The 15057-nt window shown below is 34.1% G+C and overlaps 1 protein-coding gene and 1 long non-coding RNA gene across 2 annotated transcripts in view; both read left to right on the forward strand.

The window, feature by feature from the left end:
* LOC126966760 (uncharacterized) overlaps positions 1 to 15057 on the forward strand; it is a 211286-nt gene that overhangs the window by 106628 nt on the left and 89601 nt on the right. The gene's annotated exons all lie outside the window — the stretch shown is intronic.
* Positions 10394 to 11244, forward strand: LOC126966787 (uncharacterized). The gene is made up of 2 exons (XR_007729808.1): positions 10394 to 10657; positions 10819 to 11244. It is a non-coding gene; the product is annotated as an uncharacterized LOC126966787 (long non-coding RNA).

Below are 15057 nucleotides of genomic sequence, written 5' to 3' on the forward strand. Positions count from 1 at the left end.
AGATATTTAATCTAATCTTATATATATAAAACAGTCATTTATTGAAAAATCATAAAACTTTGTACAACTTTTTGAAGCTGTTGCCACGTAAACATTAAAATGTCTATACTTTCATTGCTCCGATCAACTTGTCGAGTTTGTTGGAGGATGTTCAGCTCGGCTTAGCGTTATATGTTTAATTACACGCTTTAATAATTTTAATGTTGGTGTAACTTCGATATAATTTTGAATATTTTTACCTTTCAATTACCATGCCAAAACTATAATTACGAAGTACTTTTTAGAGGTTTTTAAGGCCGTTTTCAATAACCTATCTATCTAGTTTAAGTTACTAGAGGTAGACAAATCTATCCTTTTACGCATTTCAATAACCCATCGACATAAAGCATAGGACTATAACTATATTAGGAATAAGTATGGGGAAATAAAATGTTGTCATTAAACGGTGACAGCAATGTATCCGTAACTAGAGATACGTTATTGAAAACGGCCGTTAATATACATTTCAAAATACCTACTACAGAAAATCCTTATGACACTTTCAGTTAAATTTATACAGTTGATGTCCGGGGCTAAGTTGCTTATTTACAATGGATTTTCGTTCTCAAGATGCGTTCCCGGATTGAAAACTGTGAAATATAAATGCTCAAGTGTGATAACCAAGTGTTGTAAAGCAAAGGTAGTGCTCAGTCATAGTAATGAAATAGTGTCGGCTGCAGGGGAACATACTCATGAGCCAAGCCGCTACCAGCTGACAAACACAGGAACCTACATTAGAATTTGAGATAGGTACTGAGAAATAAATCAACAGATTCGGGATGAGACCATTGAAAAAATTGTTTTAGTTTTTAATTCATACATAAATATATTGCGTGGAGCTATAGTGGCGACAGTAATTCACCTAAATAAATATTATTTCCATAATAACATTTCGGAACACCCTGTAAGTAATCTAGAACCCGCACTAGCATATTTTTTTTATGAAAATAATGGACAACACGAGTAGGACGTCCGCTGATGGTAATTGATGCGCCCTGCCCATTACAATGCAGTGCCGACCAAGAGTTTCGAAAAACCCTAAAAAGCTGTGCGGAACTACAATTATTTCTCGTCACTCATAAGATGTTTAGTCTCATTTGCCCAGTAATTACACCAGCTACAGCGCCCTTCAGACCCAAACACAATAATGCTTACACATTTCTGTTTCACGGCAGAAATAGTCGTCGTTGTGGTACCCATAATGTAGCTGGCATCCTGTACAAAGGAGCCTCTCCTCGGTCGTCGTACTACCCTCGTAGTACGTGCTATACCTCGTGCCTACTGTGGGACAACCACGGCGCGCGGTACATGTTCGTCTAGCTTCATGGCTACGGCTAACTAACTCAACCCAAATATGTTCACTGAATGTCGCCATTGTACCTACTGTACAATGTATAGTATCTGTTACATATGTAGTAATATCTAGCTAGTGAATATTATAAGTAACATTATTGTTAAGTAACATATTGTGGACTAATTAATTCAAAATTAGTTTACGCACTTATTCTTTATTTGGTGTAATGGTGATTGTTTGATAAGTAAATGTCTATCACTCTTTTGAACTGTTGAAGTCTTTTATTTGCTTGTACATATATAATATACAAAATAGAAATTAGGAAAAAAAGTTTTAATAATGAGACGTGGAATATGGCTGTCACTATTCCGAAATTAAATATATCTTAGTGAAACATTGAATAAGGGAGAATAAATATGTTTTATGCTAGTAATATATAAACGATAGCTGCATTTAAAAGACTAGTCAAAAGAAAATAAGCAATATAATTCACTTTTTTATACTTCTGTCCATTATTGCTTTGAAGTAAGTAGTAAAATATCTGTGTATTTATTTCAGCAAAATTCATAAGTTTGTTATCAGGAGCACAACTGCTTCTATATGAAGGACATACGTTTTCAAAAAGTTCGCCCACGGCGAAGACGGTGAGATATAAATGTTCGTGTGCCCGAACAAATAGTTGCAAAGCAAAAGTTGTTATAAGCCTTGATGGTAACATTGTGGCTGTAAAGGAAAAACATAATCATGAACCGCTCTGTTACCAGTTGACTGAAACTGGAGCTTACGTCCGTGTGCGAACGTACAAAGATCAATAAATCTTAGTTATTTTCAATCAATGATAGTTATTTTCACTTTAAGGCGTCCGATGTACTTGAAAGTAAGTTTACACTCCTATCAATACAATAACCAGGGGCGTACACTGGTTTTCCAGCGCGGTAAGCACTGGAAGCCTAACTAGTCGTAGTTGCGATTAATATCTTAAAACTTAGTTCCTGTTATAAGGATAAATATAATTATATAATAATAATAATATATTCACTTACTAACATTTTTCTGCTGTTCTGTCAGATTGATCGTGTTTTTTTAGCAAGATTTGTAAAATTATTCAAGTCACCGTAACCAGTATCATTCCACACAATCTTCGTTGTAGAAAATAAACAGCAAGCAGAACAATAAATTGGAATGGCGGCATCCAGCTAGCCAAGTGTATTTTTTTGTAAAACTTGGTATTGAAATATCTCATAGTTTTACCATTTTGTTGAGTTAAACTAATATTTGGCATTGGTCTATTAAGAGAAACAATTTTTATTTTATGTATGAACGATAATTGTGCAAAAAGGATACGTACCTAATTTACGTAAAAAAAAACGTATTTTCGCCACAATCGCGACATTGAAATTTCTCCATTATATTTTAGTACCTTACTAGTTACCTATTTTAAACACAGCAACTTCTATTTTTCCCAATACAAACACTAAATATAATTAACAATAAACAAAACAAGCTTATCAATTCATGCCCGTGATACAGTACACGAAAACACGACAACTAAAAAAATGGCGCTGTGATTGTTGATTACTGAACAATATATTTAATATTTATATACCCGGCAATGTCATATTTTATATCTCACAATCATGAATCACGTCATGTGCGATGTCAACAATCTTATGGGAGCACCAATTGCGCTCGCAATAAGGTTGAAACTAGGGGTGAGACGTATTTATCGTCACAGGTATTTGTAACAGGTATTAAAATATCACCGGTTGTCACTGTGACAAGATATCAAAAATAACAGTGATAAGTATTAGGAGTATTTTGTAACAACTAGTATTTTGTAACAACGAGTATTTTATAACACCTAGTATTTTAGTAACAACTGTTATTTGAGTAACACCTGTTATTGAACAAGTATTTGATAACAACTACTATTTTAGTAACAACTGTTACTGAACAAGTATTTAATAACAGCTAGTATTTTAGTAGCAACTGATATTTGAGTAATACCTGTTATTGAACAAATAATTAGGAGTATTTAGTAGGTATTTTTTTAACAGTATTTTGATACAGCTATAATTGTGTGATTTGTAGGTCTGTTATGTTATTTTTAATTCAATAGGTAATAAAATAGTTATGGTTCAACTTTTCTTTTAAAATATGTGGGATAAGAAAAACCCTGTTAACTTTTATTGTTTACTGAATATTTTTCTTTTAGACACATTTGTAAGTAATAGATACATCACTTTCATACATTTATTTAACATACTATTATTAAGATAAGATAGGTAGGTACCTAATTAAAATATTGAAGTAAATTTCAAATGGAAGACGCTATCTCTGATATCATTTTTCGTAATCGTATTTATTCAGAGTTATATTGTGCCTACGAGCAGGAAAATACGGCTGACCTCTTCGAAAGAAAAAACCTATATTGGTAATTTGACAGTACCTACTGAATAATATATTTTTATGATGTTTATTTCTACTTTATTGTTGAATTATTCGTATGATAAGGGCACATTTTAATTGTGTACTAGGTAAGGATCACTGTTTAAGCATAGGTAGTATTGAAACATAATGAATACGAAAGTATAATGATTATTTTTATTACATCAAAACTATAGAAATAATAAATAGGTCTGTACAGCTTTACCTAAACAGAACTTTTGAAATTCGAAGTTACCACAAGAGAAAGTACTATATAATACGCATAGATGGCGCTAACAAGTAACACCAAACAACGAAAAATATACGCCTCACTACAGTAGCTAGTATTTTGTAACAGGTATTTGTCGCTGTTACTTTTGAGTCACAGGCACCGTCATACCTAGTATTGCATTTTGCCTAGTACGTCTCAACTCTAGTTGAAACTCGAACACATAGCGAAGAGACACGTCATAAAAATTACTCATTAATATACAATTTGCTGCTTACGGACTGTACACTCAACACACACATAATCACTGCACAACACTGTTTGATAACATTTTATGCTACAATACAAATTCCTTACTTGAAACGAGCGCTAAAAGAAGATAGCGAGTTACAATGTCGTACTAGCGCCATCTAGTTAGTGAAGAGTAATGCAATCATAACCTTTTTTTCAAAACCAAAAATACTATCCCAAGGCTAGGATGATTGAGGATGAGGACATTTACCTGTATATCATATATATTACAAGCGTTCGGAACAAATCCTTAAAGTATTTTTTTTTTATGGAAAAGAAGGACAAACTTGCGTACGGGTCACCTGGTGTTAAGTGATCACCGCCACCCACATTATCTTGCAACCCCAGAGGAATAACAGGAGCGTTGCCATTGTACGCACTTCTTTTGAAGGATACGATATGGGTAATGTCGTATCGTCCCGGAATCACCGCACAAGAAAGTTCATTCCACAGTTGTGGAGGACCGCCACACATCCAGATGGTGGGGATGATATCCTAACTTGTGGCACGTCGTGCAAAGGTGGAATTCGGCGGCAGGAATCAGGTGAAACAGCTCTTCGGAATACTCTCCGTGATAAATGCGGTAGAAAACACACAATGAAGCGACGTCTCTACGCAACGCCAAGTGATCCAGCCGTTTTCAGAGCAATTGTGAATACTTGGTTTTTCATGTTTATCTAATGTATTTATTTTTCTTTTAGTGTCGTTTTAAATTAGAAATAGCAATCTTCTATTTCATCGTATATTTCTTTAATAATAATCGTAAAGATATCGAAGATATCGAAGCATTATCTGTTGAGCGTGTAGTGGAAATATCTGCAATAGAGATAAAAAAAAATTGTATGTGTATATAGACCGCCGCTGGCAAATTTTGAAATATTTGAAAAAACTATGGAAGATGTGTTATCGAAACTATCAATCGAAAAAGAAATTAGTTGTATGTGGCGACTTTAATGTTAATATTATAAATAACTGCTGCTTAAGTGTGCGATTGCTGAATCTGTTCAAATCATTTAATCTCTCTCATTTGTTTGCGGAGCCTACTAGAATATCTGCGACTAGCGCCACGTGTATTGACAATATATTCACTGACATATTTCCAATAAACAAATGTATTATTAGTAAATTAGACTCAGACCATTTTGGTCAACTAATAAAAATTAAAGACATCAGATCTATTCTGAAAAAACAAGTTAAATGTACTCCTGTAACAAATTATCGTTTAAATCAATTGAAAAATTGCCTCAGTTCCAATTCTCTATTCCTACCTCAACTTAACTTAGATGCCAATGCAATGTACAACATATGTTTTGAATCATTTACTAAACTGTTTAACTCTATTTTCATTTCAAAATCATTTATTCCAAAAAATACTTTATCTTTTAATGACTGGGCTTCCGTCGATTTACACAAACGTAAACAAACATTGTATAACTTATATGAAGAGAGGCGATTTAATACAAGTGCAAAATTTAAAAATTATGTAAGGTTATATTCTAAAGAATTCAAGAACGATTGTAAATTAGCTAAGTCTCACAACATAAGTTTAAAGATTAAAAATAGCAATGACAAAATAAAAACAACTTGGAAAATTATAAATGAGGAGATCGGTAAAACTAATAAGAGAAATAATGAATTCAAATTAAAGATTGGTAACAGAAACATAAAAACAGATTCTGAAATTGCAGATACATTTGAAAAGTTTTTTACTGATATACCGGTCTCTACGACAAAAAAACTAAATTCCTCACCTATATCTGCAATGAAACTGCTACAGAAAAACGTATCTTTATGTAATACACACTTTAAATTTAAGCATGTTGATCGCATAGAGATTATTAAAACGTTTAGACTAATTAGCGTTAAGAAAGCTAAAGATCTCTGGGGAATCTCTGTTAACGTAGTGAAATCTGTAATAGAAATTGTAGCCAAAGACTTAGCTTTTATTTTCAATGAGTGTGTAGATTGCGGTATATTTCCAAACCAAATGAAACAGAGCAAGATCACTCCTCTATCTAAGTCGGGAGATAAAGCTGACCCCACCAATTTTAGACCCATATCAGTACTACCAACCTTTAGCAAGATTTTCGAAAAAATTATGTTAACGCAATTAATTAACCATTTTTACAAAAATAACCTCATGCATAATAAACAATATGGTTTCACTCAAGGTCTTTCAACCACAGATGCTAGTATCGAGTTAATAAGAAATATTTTGGATGCTTGGGAGGATTCATGTGATGCGTTAGGAGTGTTTTGTGATTTATCCAAGGCATTCAACTGCGTTGATCATGAAACCTTACTTCAAAAATTTCACCACTTTGGTGTTAGGGATGTTTCACTAGATTTAATAAAATCATAGTTGTGTAGGATAAGATTCAAAGAGTAGACGTTAATGGAAAAAGATCAACTGGCTCTATCATATCGATGGGTGTACCGCAGGGCTCAATCTTGGGTCCTTTTTTGTTCCTGGTTTACGTCAATGATTTACCATACCTTATTCAAAATAAACATGATATTATACTGTTTGCTGACGATACATCTTTGTTATTTAAAATAAAACGCCAGCAAAAAACTTTCTGTCAGGTTGACGACGACATTGCTGAAGTAGTAAATTGGTTTAATGTTAATAACTTACTTTTAAATGAAAGGAAAACAAAATGTGTAAGGTTTACACTTATAAATATAAGGCACCAACCAACACCTATAAAAATTAATAGTGAAAAACTTGATGTAATAGAAACGACAACATTCCTAGGCATTACATTAGACTTTAAGCTACAATGGGGTGCTCACATAAAAAACTTATGTAATTGACTTAGCTCGGCAGTATTTGCGATAAAAAAAATTAGGCAGCTGACAGATGTTGAAACGGCTAGACTTGTATATTTCAGCTACTTTCATAGTGTCATGTCTTACGGAATTATATTTTGGGGTAGGGCGGCAGATATTGAAAACATATTTGTGCTGCAGAAAAGAGCAATTCGAGCTGTCTATAAAATCCGTTCAAGGGATTCATTGAGAGAAAAGTTTAGGGAAATAAATATTATGACAGTACACTGCCAGTACATATACGAGAACCTCCTATACGCCTATAAAAATATTAGCCAATTTAAAAAGAATAGTGATGTACACAGTGTCAATACTTGAAACAAACATAAACTCGCAATTCCATCTACTAGGCTCCGTAAAATTGCTAAATCTTTTAAAGTGGATTGTGTTGTATTTTATAATAAACTCCCAAATGAAATTAAAATGTTACCTATTAAAAAATTTAAATGTATCGTAAAAAATAAATTAACATCTAAGACCTATTATAGCGTGAAAGATTATTTGAATGATAAAGATAGTTGGAATTAATGTTCTAAATTTTGTTAATGAATAATATTGTGATACTCATTTGAATGCTATTGTAACTTTTGTACTTCATCCTGACTTGCACTAAATAACTTATAAAGTTTTATAAAGTTTAAATAAAGATTTTTTTGACTTTGACTTTGAATATTAACATAATCTTTCCTCTTTCGACAAATCTGTAATAAAGCATTTCTTTGCTCCTTTCGAACTTGCGTAAAATAATCTTCGAGTGAATCTTTTCTCGTTTTCGAATAACTTTGTGAGTGTCGCGATTGTGTCGTTACTTTAAAAGTAGTGTGCAGTGTAGCGATAGACTCATGAAGCTCCTTGAGTAATGCAAAAAAGCAGTATTCTTCTGAGTCTGACATTATGAAGTTCGAAATTCAAAAAAAAATTCAAAGTACTTTTGTATGTAAAATTTGTAAGTTTTTTTTCATAAGTGAACTTCACATTTTTTTTAAGTCCAAACACTAGCAAATTTTTTGAGTCATTTTAACACTAATTCTTCTAAGTTGTTAACACTGAATTTTTACCTAAGTTCAAAACACTAGTAGATTAGTTAGTCTTTTGCATTTTACTTTATAACTATAGAGTATTTACAGTTAATCCGGGCCCGGCTCGAACGACCAATCTACACTCACAACACAAGTAAGCACTTCACAACACTGTTCTAGATTTCTTTTTTTTTGGTTTTTTTTTGTTGCGCCCAGACAAGGGAAAGGGCTACCCTCCGGGATAACAACGGGAGGGAGGTGGTGAATGCTCATGCATACCAACGCAGCCTAAGTCTGCGTTCGTTATGTAGGAGTCACGTAAAACCCACTAAACTCCACCTGAGGTTGGCCTTGGGCAAGTGCCCTCTAGCCTTCATCGAAAGCGACCTTCTCTTGGGGAGAGAGAGGCGCAAGCGGCACTCCCTATGGAGTATCCGCTGAGATACAATACAAATTCCTTACATGAAACGAGCGCTAATAGGAGAAAGCGAGTTACAATGTCCTACTATCACCATCTAGTTTGTGAAAACTAAAGCTATCATAAACTCGGACCATGCTCAACCGATGGAGTCTGCGGCAGCTCGAAATAAATGTTAATTAACTGTAACTGTTATTCAAATTATTGTAGTTATTATTATTTTTTCAGGTATTTATTTCAAAATGTTGTTATTGAAACGATTAAAAAAGACGAATAAATAAAGTATTTTGATATTATTTAATTGAACCTTAATAAATATAATTGTAATTTATAATACTGTAATGTAATTTTCAATAACGTTATTAGTTACAAGAGTGGTGTAAAGTAAACACCTTACTCTCTATTGTAACGTAATCTAACGGCGTTTTTAGTTCATTTTGTAAATTGTATTAAGAATTACCATTTAATCTCTGAAGTAAGTGTTTACAGAAAATGTTAACTGCTTTAAATTTACAGGGACCTTTGTGAGGAATCTTAAAGGCTCGAATATCCTTCTATACAAAGGTTATACTTTTAGCAAAAATGGATTTATTAGGCAAGGTGGTATCCGATTTGCGTGCTCAAAGTTACTGTCGAAGAAATGCAAAGCGTACATTCACGTCTCCAAAGATAATATTTTTCTCAAAACTTTCACCGAACATAATCACGATCCGCCTAATTTTATTGTTAAAAATGATGTTTATTTTGAATTCTGAAACATACTAAGCTTGCGCCATTATTTATTGCTAATGATAAGTTTAGTTTCACTTCGATGTACATTGGTTATTGTTGTAATATAAAATGTTTTAAATTTATAGTCTATAAATTATTAAAGAACGTGTTTTGTTTATTTTATTTGTTTGTTACATTAATTTTAAAAATATCTGTTTCCTTACAGGCACAATTTATGGGTTAATTTTTTTATTGCCGTTATTTATTTTATTGCATTATCTCGAGATAATGAGTCATCCGCCAACAGCCCTGACGTGGCACCCTGCGACTTTTATTTATTCCCAAGAACTAAAGATAAAATTCGAGGTATTCGCTTTACGAGCCCTGAAGATGCGGTAAAAGCGTACGAAAATGCCATAGAGGAGACCCCTAACGAAGAATAGGCCCACTGCTTTTCTCAGTGGTTCCATTGTATGCGACGATGTGTAGAGAGGAACGGAGATTACTTCGAAAACAAATAAAAGTATTGGCAACTTTCTACATTAAGCCGTTTCTCATTTTCTAAACTTTTTCAGTGTTACCTAGGTATTTATAAATGTTGTATATTTTATATTTGGGTAGCTTTCAGTAAAGACATTAGTGATGCAATTGGGCTTTGATTAGTAATTAAAAATATTTATATTTTAGAAAACTGTTATTGTAAACATTTTATCTGTACTCTTAATTTTTTAGAATAAACATGAGTATCTTAATATGTGCCAGCTGTTTTTCATAGTTAAAATGTTTTCAGTTAAACTATAAGTAACAAAACATCTCGTGGAGAGAGATCTATTCCTTGAGAGAACTATGAACACGCTTTCTTACATAAGACACTATCAGATCGGTGTTCCGATCTTTCTGAGATTCCCAAACAACCCCCGTGTACATTATGTCATCGAAATCGTTATAGCCGATTCCGAGATTCGCAACATGTATATGTTTACTCTATACATAAGTAGAATTGCTCGTTGAAGACTATTAGATATAGTGGCCCCTATATAGGGGCACATCATATTGCTAGGAATGGTAATTTTTGTAATAAAATATAATAAACCTACAGAAGACACCTTAATAATCTATCTTATTTGTAGGACGATTCGTGAAGAAATCAAATGGCTCAATTATTCTTCTGTACAATGGTTACAAGTACAGTAAAAATGGATTGATTGGAAAGGGCGGTACTCGCTTTGCATGCTCGAAGCTATTTTCAATGAAATGCAAAGCATTTATTCATGTGTCTAAAGATAACATTTTTATCAAGGCGAATACGGAGCATAATCATATACGACCTAGGTTTATTGTGAAAAATAATACCTTCTTTGACTTGTAATTCTTATGGAAGCTTAACGTAAATAAAGGTAAAAAAAAAATATTTTCATATTCAGCGTTTCTTCTTGACCAATTCTTCCATCCTTTTCTACCAAAACCTCGTCCACCTAATGCTGCTTTGAAATCGCTATTGTTTTTTGCAAGTTTATCTATCGTATATATATAATAATTCTGTATCTCTCTATTTCAGCTCACTTCATAACTCTCGTGTCAGGGAAGAAATTACTCATGTACAAAGGCTATACTTACTCGCGAAATGGGAATATACGAGGCGGCGGATCTCGCTATGCGTGTTCATTGCTCAGTAAAGGATGCAAGGCATATCTTCATCTCACTTGGGATAATATACTGTTGTTTGCGAAGGATGTACATCCTCACGAGCCTCTCAAATTTACGTTGACTCAAAGTGGATATGTAAGAGCTACAAGTCTATCCTCTATACCGATGAGATTGATTATACCTGCCAGAGGACGCAATAGAACTAAGAGGTCTCGCCAGCAGAGCCGGTCCGATTGAGAAGCTACTAACAAACACAATTGAATGATATCACAGTGATATATTATTCCCAAAAAAGTTTAGGTTCAGTAACGGCAAATATATGCAGTTGTGATAAAAATATGCCTTCTTAATTTCAAAAGTATAGGTTATAAGTACTTGATACAATCATAGGGGTTGACAGAGACAACTCGTTTCCAAATAATATCTTGCTGACAAATCCCATTTTGTTTATTTTACTCATTTAGTTCGCTTGCTAATATATTCATCGATTCAAATTGGTACCTGACCTTCCTTATCAATTGCTTCTTTGAATTCCTTTAAAATTATTCCCTTTCCCCCTTTCAATGTACAGTTTTTAATATAAATACATATAATAAAATCTTTACATAGTAACAAGAAAGTTCCAAATCTGTTTGTCCATTTGTCTGTCTGTATATCCGGACAATACGCATAAAGTACTGAATAAATTAAATTGTAATTTTGGATGAGTATTAATTAGCAAGAGGTCGAGACAACTCACCCACAATATACTATCGAATAGATGACCTGACAACCCCACAGTGCGTCACTAATTTTTATTTGTCAATATGTTTGTTAGCTCATGGTGTAATATTCAAACAAATTATGAGCTAACGACAAGCGTGGCGGATACACCGCACAAGGAAGCTCATTCCTCAGCTTTCAAGTACATGGAAGAAAGATATTTGAATTTGAATGCTTCTTGAAAAACGCACTGTGGAGGACCGCCACACATCCAGATGGTGGGGATGATATCCTAACTTGTGGCGTGTCGTGCGAAGGTGGAATTCGGTGGCAGGAATCAGGTTGAACAGCTCTTCGGAACACTCCCACAATGAAGCGACGTCTCTACGCAACGCCAAATGATCCAGCCGTTCACAGAGCACTGGGTCCCCGACAATTCGAGCTGCTCTGCGTTGCACGCGGTCAAATGGATCGAGCTGATACTGGGGTGGCCGGACCTGCGCTTTGTAGAGCTCTACTTTACTTTAGCGCTATTTTTACTAATATTCGAATTATATTCCGAATCTTAGGTTTAATTCATTCTCTTACTGTTAATTTTCGTTAAGATAATTGAATAATTTCATTATTTTGTTTATGTTAAATACTCCAAAATGATTATAAATATATTCAATTTATACGTTAACTAAAGTTTGTTTTGGTTAAATTTAGGAGTACATTGGATTAAACTGAATGCGAAACCAAACACTTTTTAGGAACCCTTAAAATGACACAAAATACATTTTATAGCCTATACACGTATGAATATAGTTGTTTATCCAGAGTACAGTGAGAATAAAAAACAAAATAAATTAACATTGCGAGGTTACTTGTATATTATTTTACTATTGTCAATGTTACACGTTTGTATAAGTTTATATGGTCATGTTACTGGTTTATTTTATATAGTCTTTATGTTAAGGCTCCTTGTGGGAGGCTCCTTTGCATAGGAAGCCGCCTAGAATGTGGGTACCACAACGGCGCCTATTTCTGCCGTGAACCAGTAATGTTTAAACATTACTGTGTTTTGGTCTGAAAAGCGTCGTAGCTAGTTATATTACTGGGCAAATGAGACTTAACATCTTATGTCTCAATGTGCCGACGCAATTGTAGTGCCGCTCACAATTTTTGGGTTTTTCAAGAATGTTGAGCGGCACTGCATTGTTATGGGTAGGGCGTATTTTCATTAAAAAGAGCTCCGTCGTTAGTAACGAAGATGACGAGGTTGACCTCGACCACGTAACGAGCCATGTCTGCCTTTCCTAAGAGTATTTGAAGGAGGTCCCAATTATTAGATTATTAGACAGTTACTCAAAACTTTGCCCTGCTCCAACGGAACTGTTGTTTGGTGTCAGACGTAGCAAGCAACACTGTGCTCTTGACACTATTATGTTAGATAATGCATTGGTAATTGCTGGTTCGATGACCACACTGTCCAGTTACTACTAACCAATGTATCATATTAAGGTGCAGTTAATAAACGTGGCGTGTATCAGCCAGCTACAAACGGAATTGCCAGCGATACCTGGTGGTTAGTGATACAGACTGCCCATTACAATATGGTACCGGAATTAGGACTCTTGATTGAACCCAAAATTCTCAGCGCTAGCGCAAATGTCAAGTTTCACTTGGCCAGTAATGTCACTAGCTACGGTGCCCTTCATCGAAACAATATAATGCTTGGATATTCCTGCACGGCTGAGGAGTGTCGATATGATGAGTATCGACTCTATACAGTATTTCTATATATAGGCAGTATTTCTAGATCGACCGATACTGAAAGTTGCTGGCGCCATAGTGATAACCCCGAAGGGTGAAAAGGTTTTAATACATAATAAGTTTGTGTACTTGGAGCAAGCTTTGGACAAAGAGTATATAAGGTGGTGTTGCTGTGAAAAGACCTGCTCTTCGTTTATAATTATGAATGGCAGAAAAATACAGTATAAGATATTGAAGCATAACCATGACCCGATGACTTATAATCCAACCTGGTCTCGTTTTTTTACTGCTGTAAGATTGACTTCAAAGGCCAGTAAGGGGCGACGAATCTTGAAGATTTGAACTTACCCATCTTATCTCATCGTTGAACACCATTTGAGCTTGCCTGTTTACTATGCGTCGAGGGTTCGCTGCTATTTATTGAGTAAGTAGTCAAGTGTGAGTTTACCTCGCTCACTAGGTCCCAGCATACTCAATACCAGAATGGAAGACTGAATTTAATTAACATGGTTACCATTCTTGAATTTAACTTCATCATTTAAAAAAAAGAAATACATGTGTTGGTATAGCAGCAATAGAAAACCCACTCTATCAAAATTTCAGCTGGTTTGTTACTTGACTAGACGTTGGCTACCCTTTATACAGTGTCGCATAAAATGTAAACGTATCTCGCTCCAGTTAGGTGTGAGCGCAAAAGATGGTTCGTTTCGTGCTATATATACTTTGTCTGGCCATAAATACTCTTACAATTGAAAATAAATAAAATATTACATTTGAATTTGGAATCTCTCATTTTTATATGATTGTTCATTGAGTTTTCTCATTACATTGTACAATATTTTGCGATATTAAAATGGAGTGCGGTGATTAAGAGAACCGAATCGCTGTGATTGCATTACACAAAGTAGGTATGGAGCCAAATGAAAGTTTCTAAACTCTCCATACGCTTGGTATTAGTTGGTAAAATGTTTGTGTACCGGGCTATTTATAGGTACAATAAGACCTCCTTTGTCTGTGACTGAAAAAGATCTGGCCGTCCAAGCAATGTTTGTCGAAGGAATCCAATCCGAAAGCAGAAGATTTTATAGCGGGAGATGAAGATAGCACCCAGAACTATGTCGCGTATTTTAAAATATGACTTAGGACTTGCAGCCTATAAGAGACGTACTGGTCATTTCTTAACTGACAATTTAAAAAAGAATAGGATGGTAAAATCGAACTTCTCGAGCCGCACGCAAAGGGAGGTCACAGATCAATTTTGTTTACGGATTTTAAAAATTAAAACATTTTCTTAAAGCCTTCTTAAAAGTAGGTAGGTATGTCAATCTTCTGTGAACGATTTCTCGACTCGTTTTGTATTTCGGTTAGTAACAGATATTTATGTACTTGGTTATAATTAGCGACTTTGCCTTTGTATTTCATGTTTTTGTAAACAGATATCAATGAAATAAACCACAACCTCCTAAGTGCACATACGTATAGACGGGAAAAGAAACAAAAATTACAAAAAACATTTATTTACCAGGTAAAATAAGTGCAATGTGTAAATCTGTTGTTTTTTAAAAAGTATTTAATATACACACGGTAAGTTTACATTTTTATTAAAGAACAATTTTTTATGCGTTTTTTTTTCTTATCCATATTTCTAATTTCTGTTCATTTTAATCAATTTTTAATAAACTCATCGCTTTCA

The sequence above is a fragment of the Leptidea sinapis genome, chromosome 11 (assembly GCF_905404315.1).
Source record: "Leptidea sinapis chromosome 11, ilLepSina1.1, whole genome shotgun sequence".
Lineage (NCBI taxonomy): Eukaryota > Metazoa > Arthropoda > Insecta > Lepidoptera > Pieridae > Leptidea > Leptidea sinapis.